General features: G+C 38.4%; 1 protein-coding gene across 6 annotated transcripts in view; it reads left to right on the top strand.

Moving 5' to 3' along the window:
• NELL1 (neural EGFL like 1) overlaps positions 1 to 17401 on the top strand; it is a 299065-nt gene that overhangs the window by 95564 nt on the left and 186100 nt on the right. The window lies entirely within an intron of this gene.

The raw sequence follows: 17401 nt of genomic DNA on the forward strand, positions 1-17401 counted from the left end.
AAGTGTGAAGGTGTACTGAGGCTTGAATATAGAAATGATGATCTGCAGTCCTTCCTGAAGTACTTCTGTGGGCCAGGTACTTTACTGAAATGGTTTTCCTATGATACAGAAGAGACCTGTTTCTTAGACGAGTGTAGCTGAGGTACTTCTGTTGATGTATTATTCCATCACAGGAACGAATGTAATGGGGCATTATTCTCCTTTGTGTTTCTCAGTGTTTTCTAGAGCTTGCTGTTATTTGTAGCTATGATGTACTTATTAAAAACTAAATTGACGAATCAATGTATACCACGTTCCTTCCTGCCTTTGCATTGTGGTGTGGTTTTTTTTTTTTGTCTTTTTTTAATGCCCTTTTATGTCAGGCTGCAATATTTAATCTTTTGGCCATCATAGGAAGCTTTTGAAATACTTCTAAAAAATGTTTCCCTAGATTCTTCTTCCAATAGTACTAGTGATGGAAGGGAGATGGCATTTTTGACAAGCTGTTAAAATATTCTGTAAGAATTGGAAGACAGGATGAAAGAATAAAAACGACATGCATGGACTGGGCTTAAATGATCCCGCTTTCTTAAAAAGACTTTGTAGTGTATGTAAGTGAACAGGACTGCTTTAAATAGCAGTTTATAAAGCTGTTCAGTAAATTGCAACTATAAACCTTATGGTATTTAGTCAGTTCTCTACAAACAACAATTTGAATGGTCCTATATTGGCACTTTCAGTGACTGGGAAAAGAGTTTACACCTTTTTTTTTAAAGGTAGGCAGCAGATATACTGTATACAGAGAAACTGTACAGAAAAACTGCGAGAAGAGCTGCGTTATAGGTACTCTAAGGACTACTCAGAAATCAGAAGACAGTAACAAGGGTTTTTATCAGCTATGATACAGAATGCAGTATTTGTTGTTTTTTCTCTGTTTTAAATAAAATCAGTGCTTAGTGTTTTTATTTACCTAGTAGCAGACTCTCCCTTTTTTCCTCTATAGAAAAAAAAATTTAAACATCTTGACTCAAATAATTTTGGAGATGTTGGCAGTGCATTAGTGGTAGTGGTGGGGACCGAAAGAGCTTTTTGAAGAAATTAGCAGGAATTACAACATATCTGGTCTATGTTGCGTTAAATTTCGGAAGGGCAAATCAAATCCCTGACTTCTGTGCGTGTGTGTGAAACATAGGGCAGCAAAACAAACACAGATGCTTTTGCTGCCTAAGACCGTGGGATAGATGAGAGAGGCTTTCTGCATGTTATAAAATTATAAATTTGCTAGAAGGAGAGTAGTACTTAGGAGGTAACGTAGAGAAGAGAAGTTTCTTCAGCAAGGGAAACTACAGACTGCCGCATCGATTAGCCAAGAGGTGACTCCTTTCAGCCCTGTGAAGAGCTTCCTTTCACTCCTCAGAACAGCTTTCTGCAAAACCTCTTTATATGCCTCTCTAACCTCATTTCTCTCACTTATGTGTTTAATCTGCTAAATAGAGTCATTTCATAGTTGCCTCTATAACGTTCTCAAGTGCATGGTGAAGCTGTGATTTAAATAAATGTGGTCAAAGGCATGTATCCGAAGGTAGAATTTGGCAGGATGTTGGTATTGTATAGGGGTGGATTTTTTTTTTTGTAGTTTTGGATTCCTGTGTGTACTGTGTAAGAATTAAATACGCAAAACACCTGAATAACACGTCGTAAACATACAAAACACCTGTGGAAGCAAGGAGCTATCATTCTCAGCTGTAGGTCTGAATTTGTCTTCAGCATTCCTAAGCCTTTAAACTTAAAAAGGCCTGTGAGATTATGGTTTCCTTTGAGATGGCGAGGTTAAACTATTTCATACTCCTGACATGTGCTGGTAAGTGGCACCTTAGTTCAGAGTGCTCCAGATCATTAACTTGGAGCTTTCCAGATTTCTCATCTCTCCCAGTGTCTTTGAAATACTTGTGCATGTGAATTCTAATGTATGGTATTATTGTACCTTACCTGTGTTTTTACTGTTATTTCTGCTCGCTCTTATTTGACACAGTTTTATCTTGCTGGACCTTATGGCATCATTTTGATCTTGTAAGATCTCTGAAGAATTGTGTTTGAGTCTGCTTTGCTTTTTCACATGCATTTGTATCTTTTTTTAGCAGTCCATATTCACATTCGCAGTATCGTGGAAAAAAATTAAAAAGATTCTAACTTTTGTCAGAGAATTGACATCGGCAAATTTGTAAAATAAATAACAAAAACCCAAGAGGCTTTTACTGTTCATTCTCAGTAACTACTTTTCAAGTAGCTCCTCATGTCAAAATATATATGTAGGATAACCACTCACTGTATTCCACTTTTGAAATAACGTAGATGTGTTTAGGGAAGACAGTTTCTGAAAACAAGCAAATAAATGAAGCTTGTAATGAATGAAGGAGATAAGTGGAGATTCTCTGTGCTTTGTAAAAACAGTATATTTCACTTAAAAACAGAAAAGTTGGGGTTTTTTTGGCATTTGCTTACTTGTCTTGCATGTATGAGACATAATTAGAGCATTCATCATTTGCAGAGAGATGTATAGAGGTATTTCTATTAATCATGTTGACTGAAATTTAACTGCTAATGGGGATGCTTAGGCACAAGTGTTGAACCAGTGTCCCTTTGTCTCTGTCACATATGCATGGATAAATTCTGGGAATCGCACAAGTAGCTAGAGTCCAATGTCGGCAGGATGCAAGCATTCAAGTTGTAGCAGCATGTGCTCGCTTCCAGCTATGACTTTTTAGCACGTGACATGTGAGCAGCTGTGTTGAGGGCTGAAAGTTGCATGCGTGAGAGGTAGTTACAGATGGCGCAGCAGTTCGGTGGCAAAACCAGGACCAGAATGGGGAATTCTTTTGAGTCCGTCTCATGACGGTTCTTCCAGATGTGGTGTGTACAACAGACCTGCCAATACTCTGTACTACTTCAAAGCCAGAAAACTCCACAGTTGGTGACTACTTCACAAATACTAATAGGACAGTCCACATAATGCAAACAAAGAGACAGGAAAGTGTCAGCAAATGGTGAGTCTGAAGCTCAGAGATGAAGAAAGAAAAATCAAGCCGAATCAGCTGAAAGTCAGGCTTGTTGCTAGCATGGTTATCCTCACTTTCTAGGTGCTAATAAGCAAAGAGCTATCTCTTCTGAAAAGAATTTGGTGATTTTTCTGCTATGTATTTCACAGCAAAGAGCAAAAGCAGAATCAGTTTTTCCTGCCACATTTCAGTTCTGCGTTCTTTATTACCTTCTTAGCTTGAAACATTAACAGCCCTTTGCTACCTGCAAAGTTGTTATGTTGGTGCAAAAGTGGTTATTACCTAATTGCTGTTGAGCTCTGATTCATTGTGAGAGCTGTTTAAATCTGAAGTGGGATGAATCTCCCAGTTAGGATAAATACATGCCTCTTCTCACTGACAAGAGTGCATGGAACGAGAAAATCAGTATTAGCCTTCTGTCCTTCAGGCACTACTTACACCCCCAAGAAACATCTAGTAGAAGTGATACAGTAGCATACTACAACATGTCTTGCCATGTTACGCAGCGTGTGCTTAACCAGTGTCGCCAGAGAGTGTTCCTGTGATAGGGGGTATAATACAAGAAAGGATCCATTGACTAAAATGGACCTACAAGATGATTATTCTCATTGTATGACTGTATTGTAGGGTGTGCTTTCCCTATATATCTAAGTAGGATGACACATGCTCTCTAGGATGTCTTCCAGCTGTTGATGTGGAGTGTAAACAAGCTGTGTGAATCTGAGTTGGTCTTTTAGGAACAGGTAACAAAATAAAACTATTTTACAAGAACATAAAAAACAAAAACACCTTCTCTGGCAGAAGCAGCCTGTTAGGCTGTGGTTAGGACAGGATATCTCGGGTGAGTCTGCTTTGCCCTTAAAGAAGAGGCCAAAAGTAGTGTTGAGAATACCTTGTGTTGGCTTTTTTTTTTTCTTTTTTCTCCTTTACTGCTAAAGTTGCATGGGTTAATAGTGACAGGAGAAGATCTGTGAAGAATATATTTCTGTGAGATTAATTCATGCAGTATAGTTAGTTTCCTTATATGACCTGACCCTCAAGGTCACCTTAGTGCTGTTACCTCAGCTTGAAGAGTTAATCACTTAAATGCCTTAATATTCTTGAAAACTCTTCCCATTTTTTGTCCTGATAGAATGCTCTAGTACCACTTTTGACTTTCATTCAGAAGGAACCAGACTAAGTCACTCTCACTTCTGTGCTGCAAACATATTACCTTAATTTGTTGTTAACAAATTACTGCTCATTTCAAAAAATGTCACATAAGCTATGAAATACTAGCCAAATTGAGAAAACCTGCTCATTTTGTAGCATAAGGAAGAGTTAACGATGATTTTACTGGGCTGGCAGGTTTTGGGGAGATGTCATGAAGACGAATGAAAGTCTGGGGAGAAAGCTGAGTGCTTGTTTGCCCCTGAGCATGGACCCGAGCACGCAGCATGGACAGATCAGGCCAGCAGTCCGCCTGATGTGCCATACCACCATGCGGTGGTCTCCGGCAGCTTCTGCTCCCTTACTGGGCATCCAGTCTCCCTTCTACAACAGCCTGATACTGCACATGGCACCAGGGGAGCTGTGGGCAGGCAGTGTGGTTAGGGTTAGAGGCATCTCCAGTACAGGCTGGGAGCTCTGCTTTCAGGCCAAGACCTCTGAAGATGGACTAGATAAAGCTTTGTATCTCACTTACTTGACAATAAAATTCAAAAGCTAATATTTTTCTTCCTCTTTTTTTGTCTGTTTTATGTATTTTGATTTAGATCTCTGCAAGTTAGTTGTCTCCGTATTTGAAAGAGACCCCATTCTTACTTAGGTTTGTAGAACAATGTCATTTCCCAGCACAGGAGTGTTGGTTAACTTACATATATAAGGCTATCAAGTGCTCAACCTGAGAGAGAGTAAGCTTGGAACCTCAGGATTCTGCTGCTAGTTATTTTAAAAATAAAACCACGTTTAATTTCCTTGTAACTCGTAAGTATGTTCCAGACACATACAGTGCTCTTTACTGCTTTCTGTTTCTTTTCCTTTGAACTTGATGATGTCAGATGTAGTCAGGAAATTCTTTACAGAAAGACAGATATGTAAATATGTTCGAAAATTCCGTTCTGAAGATACTCACATTAATGTAGGTTTAGTCAGAAAATATTTGTTTTCTGAAAGTCATATTGAAAAAAATAATTGCAAAATGCAGAGGAAAAAGGTGATTTTTTTCCATTGTCACGGAAATCAGGAAAAGTTAGCCTTCTAAGATAAAGGGATTAGTTCCAGATGCAAAGACCTCACTGTCAGCGTGCTTTAATGAAAAACAAAAATAAAAGTTTACTTTGTTGCAGAACACAAAGGAACAAGAAAATCTTTCATCATACAAGGTGGCTTCTGTTATGGTTCTGAAGATGAGAGAGCTTGATAAAGCTTACCTCTAACGTTTAATCCTTTGACTCGTCCCATCCTGTACGTAAATAGCTGTTTAGTGTGCAGAACTCTTCCCGAGCAGTTTAAACTGAAAAAGAATAAACCCAGTCCCGCATATGGCCTTCAGAGTAAAAGCCTGTTGGCAATCCACTGAGTTTCCACAGCTGAGGTTTTTCTTGCTGTATAAAATAAGTTGAATTTTGTTGAATTTTCCCCTCCTCCTCTGTCGTGTTTTCATTGCAGCTGTTCTAATTTCACTGCATTGTGGCTTGGGAGGTGACATTAACATTATGTGGTATCATATAAACCTTCTGTGTGGCAGTGATGTATGACTGTGGTTTGGGATGGTGTCCATTGACTTGACTTCTGGGTCAGCTTTTAATGATAATCCTTCTGTTGTACTCTCAAAAAACCTGCCTCACAAGATGTCCGTATTTCCTGTGGTTGTTATTCACTGTATACTGTAATAAACTTATGTTCTGTGCTGCATAGGTGTACATATATGCATAACTATACATACTGGGTACTTCATGAAACTACCGAAATCTAAGAAAATGGAACAAATATTGATGGCACATGACTACGTTCACTGCAAATGCACTGATTTTTTTCTCTACGCTGAAACTGTAGCAAAGAGGAGGGCAGGAGAAGCATCTAAAAATGGTACAGTCAAGATCATCATCTCTGCCTCAATGGTAGTGTTTCAGCTGGAACCAATTTCTCACATGGAGACTTAAAAAAAAACCCACCACAACAAAACAAGAAAAAACTCCAAACCACCTCCCCGCCCCGCCAAAAACCCCCAACCCCCCCCCACCCCCTGTTTTTATAAACATGTGACTTGATGCTAGGTTGCTTTTTTAAAAGTTCACGGTTCCTTTGAAAGACATTTTTAACCTACTTTTTAAGACTTCACTTACCAGACAGTGTCAATTTTAAACTTCCACTCATGTATGTAATCCTATTTATCAATGAAAGTCCCTTCTCTTGGTGATATAATGCAAATAATACATTTATCCCATTGACTCTTTTCATAGCGAAAGACTTTTTGTTTTAAATGATAATCTTAACCATTGCATGAACTCAAATTCATCTTTTATAACGTGATCAAAAAGGCAGGCGCTTGTCAGTCAGTCTCCTGCATTTGTGGGTTTATGGACTTTAATAAATGAGACTGCAGTTTCCTTGTGCTGTGAGCTGCTAGTGGAGGAGACTGAATGAAAACCAAAAGAGGACACTCCCCCCGCCAAGTAAATGCATATGTTCCAAGGCAGAGATGATATACTTGCTAGTGGACAGAAAGTTTTCAAACAAAATGTTAAAATTTTTATACTAAGATGATTCAGGAGCTTGTTGGAAAATTATGTTTATATCTTATATGGCTCTAGATGTATTATTTGTTTTAGCAAAACTGCTTTTATATTTACAAGTGAATTAGTTTAAATTCATATTCCAACTACCAAACCCTGGAAAGGGAAATTATTTGCCATCCCCTGGAGTAACTTTAGTTCTTTTGGTGTAATGTCATGCTGAGATTTATATGAAAACAAATTTTAATTTCTAATAAGGTAACCATATGTTTTGGAGATGTTGTAATAAAGTGTCATAAATAATTATGGCTCCAAAGAAATTCAGCCTTGCAGCTGTCAGTTCTTATGTTAGTAACTTGCATTGGAAGAGATTACAATCATTGCTACTAAAGAAAAACAACCTCTTCACCCCTTCAGAATGGCAATGAAAATCCTGCTCTGAGACTGTTGAGACTTTTGTTCACATGGAGGGATTGGGGGTGCTGTCTCCCCTCCAACAAATGCTTTTACATGTTAGCGTTGTATTCTTCTGAATTGTATTGCACATAATTTGGTCTCTCGTATGTAAAGCTTTGCTTTTTACCTTTTGTTATTTGCCAAGAATAGGCTGATCATTTCTAATACAGAACAAAACAATACTGGTGTAGTTCACTGTCTGTCTTTAAGCACTTCACTGTCTCTCCAATCGATATTTGCATCCAGCCTCCAAGATCTCTTTGTCTGTCCACATTCCAGATTTGGGGGCACGGGTGCATTCGTGTATTTTTGAATTTGTGGAGGGGTGGACGGGTAGGAGCAGATATAGAAAGGGCTGCCTCTCTTTAGGACAGCCTTTCTGGAGGTGGCCTAGAGTTTATAAGCGCCTCATAAACTGCACTTTCACAGCCTTCCCTTCTAACTACTTTTTAAAAAATAGAACTTTATCTCATTTTCAGATAGGTTAAAGAAAAGCCCAGTGACATGTTGTTGGCTACTAATTGTAGCAGAATCTGACTTAAAAGCTGACTAGTAGGAGAAAAAAAATATTGTATGTTCCTGCTGGGTCAGCATCATTATCTTTACACTATAATGACCCTTATAGCAAATTGTCCTCATTGCATTTTCCAGGACTGAAAGAGGGAGAAATCCATGCAGTGAAAGGTGATGTGATATGTATGTACTAACCCTTGTGATCAGAAGGAGCTCTTGCTGCTCTTTACCCATTAAGCCCTTGTATTGTTCCTGATATTGCCAAAATTCTTTCTTCAAATTATGACATAGTGTAGCTCCTGTCGTATTTCTGCTGACATCAATGAAGAAAGGAAGAACTTGGAACAGTTTTTAGTGGAGCTGTGGCAGTTTAGACCAGGTAAGTGTTTGCATCAAACATTTGGCAGCAAAGCAAAGAAAAAAACCTGAGTTGTTCTTGTAGTGATGATCAGAAGTTTGCCGGTGGTTCAGCTGGACTGTAAAATGCTGAGAAATATCTGTATGTAACGAGGAAGTGTTGCCTGGACTTGAATGGAAGCCACTTACCAGTACTTTTATACAAGTTGCTAAAAATTGTGCACTTAGTTCTTAAAACTCAGAGGTTGAGGTGTTGCCTTTTTTAAAATCTGGAGCATAGCTAGAATTGTACAAAGAATGACGTGTGTGTGGGTATACATATATGCAAAATGGTGTTTTCCTGTTGCAGCACAAAAGCCTTCAGTTACCCAGGTTCTGATAGAATAGCAACTTTCTCAAGGGCCTGTGAAATTCAAAAGGGGATTGGAATAGAAAACCTCCAGAGGTAACTTCCAACCTAATTTTTTTTTTTTTTTGGTGATTCTGTTATCCTGTAGTGTGTTTTGCATCGAGAGCACTGGAGGGACATTAGATGCTGTTGACTCTCTATGGCTAGCTTTTGCAGCGTTTGGGACTGTGGAGAAGGCAACTGTTTTGCATAGTTGAAAGTCTTGAGATGAGAAGAAGATAATTTCTTTTAAATGCTGGTGCTTGTAAACTTTTTTTTTAGCTACTTGAAAGAAACTTGATGTGCAGTTTTGATGTTTAAGCTGTCTCTCCATTGCTCTTAAAGAATGACTTTGGGGGCATGGAGTCCCGTGAACAAATGGAAGTTCTCACAGCCAGTTTATAGATAACCTGTTGGATTGGGCTTGACTGTGACTGTGTGAAAATCCATGTTGTAAATGATGTCATCTAGCTGCTTCAAGGTCCGTGCTGGCAATATGCTAGTAGAACAACAGATCCAATTTTGCGGCTGTCTAAAGTGTAACTATAAGCTTGTCATGGGTAGGTCAGAAGAGGGAAGGATGCGCACTTGTTCTACAGCAAGTTCTATCACAAACTGAAATGAACACCTCCCACCCCCTATCAATTTTGGGAACACGCACAAAAAAATTGATTCACTGGAGGACCCATGTGAAGGACTTACAGGACTCTCATCTCAGCCTAGAGTGTGTTGAGTCCTGAGACAATGGGCGCAGTGAAGTACGTGTAGAAAATAATTTTGGTTCAGGTTTGTATATAGAGGTTAGGGATCTTGGGGGAAAAATGACATTAAACTCCTCAGGAACTGTTCTCATTGCTGTGGTGTGCCAAAGACCTTTTTTTTTTTTAACCCTTTTAAGCAGTTTCAGCTACTTCTGTACAAGTGGGTCTGAGGCTCTGGTGCATCTTGAACAGATGCTGAGCCATAAGCGGGTGGGGACCCTGTGGGACACAGTGGCACTTTGCCTGGCCGCGAAGTCACAGCACCCCATCTTGGGAGAAGGTAAGAGGGGTGAGTGTTGCTACAAAGAAGGTGAAAGTGAAAGGCCAGGGCTTTGGGGAGCCAGGAAGCTTAGGGTGCCCAGGGTCTGTAATATAGGTCACAAATACAGCAGCTTTGCTGCATCCAGAAAAGGACATCTAGTAGATGTTTTGTGTTGACCAGTTGTATGATTAAAATTAAAGGCTTTGCTCTACCTAAAGTTAGTTGCAAAAGAAAAAAAAAGAGCAACAAACCAAACAACCACTCCCTTCTCCACACAACTGTTAATTTTTTTTTTTAAACTACTGAGTAAAATTAAGTTTTTTATCCTTCAGTCAAAAAAAAAAAAACCTAAATGGAAAAATCATCTGGTTTCTCATAAAAATATTTATTTTTTATCATTTTTAATAGAAAATGTGTTTTGCCCTTGGTAATAGCATAACTGGGGGCTGTTCCAGTAAATATTATCTATTGCTTTTTTCCTTATGTGAATATATTTTGTTTCCAGTAGATAGAAAACCAAAATTGGTTCTAAAAGTACAAGAGTCTCTAAATTCATGACAAATGTCAGTTTATACTAACACATTTTTTCCTGCAAAATTTAGTAAGCGACTTACTGATGTGGTTCTGGGTATTCAAAGCTAATGTGCATATAAAAAAACAAAGCACGAAAGTGAAGAAATCATTGGAAAAGACATTATTGCCAACCTAGGGCTTTGCTATATGGTTAACTCTTTACTTTCTTTTCAGAATTTCAGCGTGCATATTTTACATCCGTTTCCGACATTTCTCCTTATGACTTTTGTTCAGATTAATTTGGAATCGAGTTGTATGCTCCTTGCACCGGGTGTGTCCATATTAAGTGCAATCTATTCTGAATTTATTAAGGGGCATTGAGCTTTTGACATAATCCAGATATAGCAGGGTTACACTGGCGTATAGCAATTTTAATATATCTGTTTCTGCTCACCACTGAAATTGAGACATATTTGTTTTACATATTTGTATTGGTTTATTTTCAAATAATAAATCAATTCCCTGTTTTTTTCAGTGCAATTCATTTATGGAAACACATTTATAAATTTAGGGAAGAAAAAGAGCAACATATTATTTTCTTATTATATTGCATGAGGAGCTATGCTTGAACTGAAACTAGAAATAAGACTGCTTTGTCCAGTTGCACTGTCCGAGTAAGGAAAGGAAACTTTACCTGTGTCTTCATGGGCGTCGGATCTGTCCGTTTCCTGGTGTATATCTGTGCGGGTTTATCTGTTTTGGTTTGTAGTCTGGAAACTGGAATAATAGCGTATAACAAAATCCTTTGTTGTCTTGCTGGGGTATTGTGAGGTTTACTGGATAAAGGTAACTGATAAGGGACAACACAATAACACCGGAAAACAGACTGAAGTTAGCATAGAATAGTAAGAAAACTGCTTATATAGTAAGAAATAAGTTTTCTTTTTTTTCTTCCCCCCTCCCCCCCGCCTACTTTTAGTTACTAAATGTTATTGACAGCTGAGGAAAGGCGTTCTATAAAATATTCATGTACATATTTAATTTTTAGAAAGATAATTCCTCTTAGTCTGTAAGATTTCTGACGGACAAATCAATTTCATTTAGGTAGGTAGCTGCCTGTGAAAAATCTCTCAAAGAGTGCATTTTTCTAAGACATCTACCTCTATTTAATAATCTGCTTCTTTGTACCTGAATCTTTTTGGAGGCTGGGGAAAAGAGTTAAAAAAAGTTAGAAAGAGACTTTGATTCAAGTAACTGAAATTAGTACAAAAGTATGGACAGCATCTACAAAGATGACTCTTATATTGATGTTAGTTTCCTATTGATTTGCTGACTCTTACAATATTTTTAGTATTCAAATTTTTTTTCAAAAAGATACCTTACCATTTTTCCAGTTAGTGTATCTGTTCTTCATATCTAAGGGTAAATTTCAAAATACCCTTTGGGCATCCTAGAAATTTTTTCATTGTCTGTTCTTCTTAGCACTTCCTTTTAATTTCCTCCTTTCATTTCTAGATTAGGTATCTCAGTTTTCCTTCTCACTATTGATAGATCCTGATTAATTGCACTTTATTGAATTTTTTTTTTTTATTGGTTCTGTTGAAGATGATGCTGTGTTTATATCTTGTCCTGAACTCCCTCACTGAAGCTGTATATGCCTCATGCCTGTTGTTCCTGTAGGGATCACTGTGTTTCAATAGTAGAAAATTATTTTTCTTTCTATTTACAGGCTTAAGGATGCTCTTGAAAATGATTAGGATGAAATTGGCTATATTAAATGTAAGTTAGGTTCAAATATTCTTAGTTCTGTTTTTTCCCTTGATCTGATGTCTTTAAATATGTTATTGTTGTGCTTAATGTGCACTGGAAACAAGCAAAACAAACCCTTTCACGTGAAATGCAAACTCCTTTTTATCTCTGATCTTCCTTAGGATTGTTTACCTCTCATCTTCATTGTCATTATTTTGTTTCCCTAATTCTTATGACTCATATTTTCCCTTCAAGCTTTCACCAGAGAATGTGTCTGTACATATTGGTAGCTATTAGTGCTGAGATAATTATATGAATACACAGTAGCATCTTCAGACATGAATGGGAGTTAGCGTTAGCTCAGAGACACGCTGTGTTTTGCAAAAAGAGAGAAGATCTAATTTGCAAAGAGTTTGCACTGAAAAATTACCGGTTGGCTCTAGGCATAGGCAAAGCAGGCAGATTCCCGGGGCAGCAGGCCTCCATCGTGGCAGATTGGCCATGCGCTTATTCTCTGCTTTCCGTGTGTTGGAGCCCAAGATGCTGGGCTTAGTCGTGCTCCTGCTTCTGCTGCCCAGGGGAGAGATTATAAAGTAGGGCCTATCGTCATGCTGGATGTTCAAGAATAGTTGTTGCCATTACCACTTTTTCTGTTTCCTCAGGAGCAGATCACTCAGGTCTTTGTTTCCTTGCTTTCCAGTCCCCCATCCATAAGGCAGTAAAACTCAATTTTGTGCAGACTTGATTCAGTGCTTCGCGATGTCATGACTATGCTGTTAGTGGGCTCGTGTTTCTTCCTCTCCAGACCTTTTCAAAGACCACAGTGCAACATTTAGGCAGTAGGGATCCTGTGGCAGCCTGAAATTGTTGCTAATGCATTCCTGTTTCCAGGAGTAGGAATAATCCTGATGATCTCTCTCTGAAGCTCTTCCTTACCACTAGAATATGGACATTGTTTTCCATTATGAGTTTCTTAGGTGAAACGGAGGAAGAATTTTGCAGTACTTACATGGACTTGTATGGTAACTTAACCGACAAAATGGAAAATGGGGTAAGCATACGGGGAAGATCACGGTAATTGCTAGATGTTAGAATCTGTGTAACCAACGTTTAGGCTAATTGAGACTCTTAAGATACTAGTTCATGCATGTGAATTATTTTTCAGGTGAGCACTGTTTTACTGGAATTTTAATTTCTATTTAAGAACCACTGTGTGGGTAATGAAAAGTTTCCTCCATTTACTTGGGCACAAGTGACATTAACCTTTGAGGGTCAGGCCTTCTACTCTGTTCTGGAGCTTGCTGTAACCTGTTACCTCTTAGGTGACTGTTTGCTTTTTGGTTTTCAGTCTAGCTAGCTGAATCAGTGCTATTGTGAAAAGGTCAGCAGCAATCTGAAGTGCATTCAGTTTGTGAAAGAATGTAAGGCACAATTTCCAGTCTTTCTTTTCTACGAGAATCAGTTTGGAGCCTGGCACTGCCACTATGTGTGGTTTTCATCTAACGATTTTTCTGTACAAACAGTAATATCAAATTTGGCTAAAACATGACACGCCTTTGTGGCTGGTAGGGCAGCTGATGCTTGACAACACAGCAGCTGCAGTGCACCAACATACCTTTTAGTAATTAGCACCTTGCTGTTTTTACTGTCAGCGCTATCCTACGTGAAAGGCTACAAAACATTGGACGTTACACAGACGTACAGCTTTTGCCATACACTGTTTTGGTTGCCAGGAGTACTTGCTTTTGTGTTGTGGATACACAGGGACAGTGGCAACTCAGTCTGAGTGCTAACAGATTCTGTCAGTTGTTTCTTGGTTAGTATTGGCATTATTGGATATTCATTAATGTGCAACAGATGATGAATGTGGAGGTGGACTGAACCATCCTCTCTCATTAAACATTTGGAAACAAATGAATTCCCGTTTCAGGTGAGTAGAATTCTTTTTTTTCTTAGTTAACACAATATAAATAACTGGAGTTCAGTTACATCTATTTTGCAATTCACATAAATCTTGAAATGAACTAATGAGGAACATGGAAAAGAGAACTGTATCTTGGACTACATGGGAATCTAATCAATATGAATTCCCCTGAGCTATATCTGGTTTGTGCTAGGTTCCCGTTGATTTTGTAAACATGTTAGCGTTAGCCATAATCCCCTTGGAATATAAATCATTCCCCAGTAGTTTCTCCTGTATTTTAATTAATTCTAAAGTGACCGACTTGAGAACTCTTCCTTTAATGTTATTACTAAAACAGAGAAACTGTCACTTGTTTTCTTCACAGCCCTAATCTGACTCCTGTGAAATCAGTAGACATACCGAATTCTCAAGAATTGGTGATGCTGAGAAAACCTGAGACAGCCAGAAAGTGTTGAAGTTAGAAACTGCAAGAAAATCAGAAATCTTGAGGGAAAAGCAACCTGTTTGTAGTAAAGTGTTTTCTTTATTTTAACTTGCGTGAGTTTCTGTTACGGTTGATAATTCCCTATCCTTCAAAAGAAAAACCTGAAGGAGACTGAGATGGTCCTGAGACTGGAGAGTTGGGACGCAGGCATTATACCCTCATTCTCATTTAAGGGTACAGGGGGCATGAGCTGTCTATTCCCTTTTAAACTGAATTAGTTGGAAACATTTTTTTGAATCTATAACTGGTTGATTGGTGCAATTTCTTTGACTTAAGTCTTGGAAAATAATATTACTTAAATTGAAGAAATGATACTGAAATTGTTTTGTTGTGACATAAAAATAAGTATCCAACAACTAGCATAAGAGCTGGCACTGTTACTCCTTGAAAAAAAAAAAATATATATATATCAGTAGGAGGTATTTTGGCCTGTAGACAGAAAGACTGTATCATCTGTTAAACTGTTTAGAGCTACAGGGGATAAACCGAGTTAGGGCTGTCTTAACTGCAGCAGTGTCAGATGCTATTCTTTGATATTCCTGATCGGGGGTGCATTTAAACCCTGGGGAAATTTTGTTTGAACATATGTCAGTTGTATGTCTTATCATAGGTTGGTTTTATGTGGTGGGGCACATTAGATTATTGCTTGGCTGTATCAAGAAAAAAATGCTTCGCTTCTTGCAAAAATTGAGAATGTATTTTTGTTGCAGTTGTTTAACAAACAGCAGGACTGAACTGCTGTGTAATGCTTAGCTGAATTGCAGGAGTAATGTGATGTTATGGTAGGCATATAGACAGGAGATAGCCTGTATATGCATACATGTATATATGTGTATATCATTAATTTAACCTGAATTGATATGCTTGTGGTGTGCCGCTAAAGTTCCAGTGTTTTGGTTTTTGCTAGTTTTATAGTTAGCCTTCCTTACGAGAGGCCATTGCAGTTCTAGGGTAGCTATAAGATGCCGTTGTAGTCTTGGGGTTTTTTCTTACTCATGATTAGATGTATCAGTAAGTGTGTGTATCTATCACATGGCATGGGATGATCTAGAGATAGAGGAGGTACATATTCTTATAACTGCTTTTATTTCTACAGTGTCTGGGACTTATGGACACAGGCTGTCTTTGTAGTAGATGTTATTCAGATGTATGATAAAAATATGATTCCTTTTCCAGGAGGATTTATAACCTGAGTGTAAGACAAGAGACCATGTTTTAAGTGGGAGGAAAAAAATGCGGGAATGTAGTTTGAAGCTGAGATCCTAGAACAGCTTCCTTTTTGGTTAACTAAAATCCTGCTTTTTTAAGTGAATAGTTTCCACTTTAAAATTTATTTTTGTAAACCTAGAATAATTTTGTTGACATGTATTGGTTGTGGTGATGAAATTAAGGTAGGGGCATCTCTCTCTGAATAGCAGGAAGTTGCAGTAAGTTCTTACTTCAGCGAGAGTTGTCAGCCTCTGTAACAGACTTTGCCCCCAAGTGAAGAAGTCCATGATGCCCAGCTTAAGATAAGACCTCAGCAAGGGTTTCCTCTCTGCCCTGCTCCACAGGGCTGGCAGTCGCTTGAAGGTAGGAGTGGCTCATTTCCACCCAAGGGAGAGCTGCCGTGTGGCATATTGCCCCACAGAATCATTTGGGTTGGAAAAGACCTTTAAGATCGTATCAAACACTGTCAGGAGATAACAACAGGAAACTGCATACAACTGGAAAACCGCAAAAATGTGGAACTGGTTGGAGTACACCTTTAGCTGAACCGTTTATCAGGGCTTTTAGGCATCATGGAAAAGGATTATTCCAAGGAGGTTTGAAGGGAATGGTGTGCTTGGGGTGATACTGTTAATGCAGAACTAATCTGGAGTGCAATGTGAGAGAATAAGTGACTGTGCTTGCTTGTTTTTTCAAAAAGAAAAAAAGAAGTAATGAATTGTCAAAAGTGACTGTTGTGATTTGATTCTAGTTGGGAATCCTCTTGGCACCAAATGAGTGATTATAGGTAAAATGGGAAGAGTACATGATAGCCCTTGAAATTGAAGACAAACATGATAGAAAATGGCAAATCAGTCAAGGAAAGTATAGAGAAGGTGTGATTAAATCTTTTACTGAATCTAAGTCATGTGAACTTGGACTCACACATTGACTTGTGTACCTTCACGTGGTAGAATGGAAAAAAAATGCTGAGAGTAGGGCTGCTAAGTGCTGTACAGTACATCCTTTCCACGTGTTGGTTCTCCCCTGTTGGCCATTGGGGAAGAAGCTAGAGCTGAAAGCTGTTCGCTGTTACACTTCTGCTGACTTTTCCGATACAAGAAGTAGCATTGGTTAGATTTGGGAGGACTTCTTTGCATCACCCAGCTTCTTGATTTCTCTAGTATTTTTGGGCTCTGGTGTTCAGCTCAGTAGTCCATACGCTGGCTAGCTGGGTTGCTCATGAGATGGCTTGTCATAATTGTGTGCTGACATGATAGTCTATGCATGGATGATGTATGACTTCTTAATACATTTTAAGAATTTTTTCCTTTATCTAGCACTGTAGTGCAAGAGAACCACAGAATAAAGTCCTCAAAAAATAGTGAGGCAGGGATTATGCTTGGGTTGCAGCTATGAAGTATTGAACTGAACGCTGCCTAAGGAATTTAGATTAGTTTTGTCTTGAATGCGGTGTTCTGTTCTCATGTTCCTCTGCACTTAAAAGCCAACTCTTTTAATATTTATCCATCAAGGTTGGCTTGAATGACATGTGAATAGTGAGCTGTAAGCATGAGGATAAATGTTAGTGTATGATCAAATCATTATGTACCTCACAGTTTGTGTTGTGCACTTCGATTTAATCACTACCAATATCATAGAATCATAGAACCGTTAAGATTGGAAAAGCCCGTTAAGATTGGAAAAGCCCGTTAAGATCATCGAGTCCAAGTGTTAACCTAGCACTGCCAAGTCCACCACTAAACCATCTCACACCAAGATTCCCTCCATCACCTTCTTTACCCTGTAAATAATGAGTGATGTTTATTCATTACCTCAAAGTCACTTTGTTGTGATGAGGAGCAATATTGCAGGATGTTAATAAACTAAATATGAAGGTACCAGAAAAAATGTTCTAAGCTTTGATTATGTGAGTTCCTTATTTATGAAAAGAAGCATCGTCCATAGCTGCATGCATACTCATACATATTTATACACTAGTATATTTTAGATGTTAGCTACATCTGTACCTTTAGGCTGTTGTTTCGTCTGTTG

This window comes from Nipponia nippon, unplaced genomic scaffold, assembly GCF_047370975.1.
Source record: "Nipponia nippon isolate SJK-2023a ecotype South Korea unplaced genomic scaffold, ASM4737097v1 scaffold_10, whole genome shotgun sequence".
Classification (NCBI taxonomy): domain Eukaryota; kingdom Metazoa; phylum Chordata; class Aves; order Pelecaniformes; family Threskiornithidae; genus Nipponia; species Nipponia nippon.